The sequence below is a fragment of the Trichechus manatus genome, unplaced genomic scaffold (genome assembly GCF_000243295.1).
Source record: "Trichechus manatus latirostris isolate Lorelei unplaced genomic scaffold, TriManLat1.0 scaffold00160, whole genome shotgun sequence".
In the NCBI taxonomy this organism is placed as follows: domain Eukaryota; kingdom Metazoa; phylum Chordata; class Mammalia; order Sirenia; family Trichechidae; genus Trichechus; species Trichechus manatus.
Genome location: NW_004444096.1, coordinates 3,338,053 through 3,339,245, shown reverse-complemented (window position 1 = coordinate 3,339,245; position 1,193 = coordinate 3,338,053).

Here is a 1,193-nt window from a genome sequence, read left to right as displayed (position 1 = left end):
GTAGGCCAACGATCTAAATGTAAGGGCTAAAATCATTAAAACTCTTGGAAGAAAACATACAGGTAAATCTTCAAGATCTTGTATTTGGCAACAGATTCTTAGATTTGACACCAAAAGCATGAGCGACAAAAGAAAACATGGATAAATTGGACTTTATCAACATTAAAAACTTTTTCCCATCAAAGGATATTATCAAGAAAGTGAAAAGATAGTACAGTAACAGATTAGATAAAAATATTTGGAAATTATATATCTGATAAGAGTTTAATATCCAGAACCCCAGCTCAACAACAAAAAGACATATAACTCAATCAAAAAATGGGCAAAGGACTTGAATAGACATTTTTCTGTAAACAAGATATACAAAGACCCAATAAGCACATGAAAAGAAGCTCAACGTCATTAGTCATTGCTGTTATGTGACGTCCAGTTATCTTTACAGGAGCAGATCGCCAGGTGTTTTCTCCCGCAGAACAGCTGGGGGGTTTGGACTGCTAACTTTTTGGTTAGCAGCTGAGCACTTAACCATTGTGCCACCAGGGCTCCCATCCTCGTGGGTGTGAAGTGGGATCTCATTGTGGTTGTGATTTGCATCTCCCTAATGAGTGACGTCACAATGAGACCCTACTTCACAGCCACTAGGATGGCTATTATAATAAAATTGCAAGGATGTGGAGACATTGGAGCCAGGGCAGATTAATCCATTAGGCAAGGTAAGCAGAGTGTACCAGATTTCTATCATGAATAATTCCACTACAGATTAGTGAGTAAGCACACGTAAGCCTGTGCTTACCTAGCTTACTGGGTCATCTACCCCTGTCAGGGATTGTAAATTTGAAAAGAGGCTTTGATTCTGTAGGAAGGTGCTGTGGGGTTAGGAGAGAGACAGATGCCAGCCACACCTAGAAGCAGAGCCTTTGATGTGGCGAAGAAATGTGAAATTGTTCATTATAGATGACCTGGTAAGCAAGGTAAGCATCGTGCTACCTTGCCTATTAGATAATCTGCCCCTGAAATCTGGAGCCCTCATCCATTGCTGGTGGGAATGCAAAATGGTGCAGTTATTGTGGAAAACAGTTTGGAGGTTCCTCATAAAGTTAAACATAGAACTACCACATGACCCTGAAAGCAGTAACAGATACCTGTACCCCAGTGTTCGTTATTCACAATAACCAAAAGGTGGAAGTAACCCG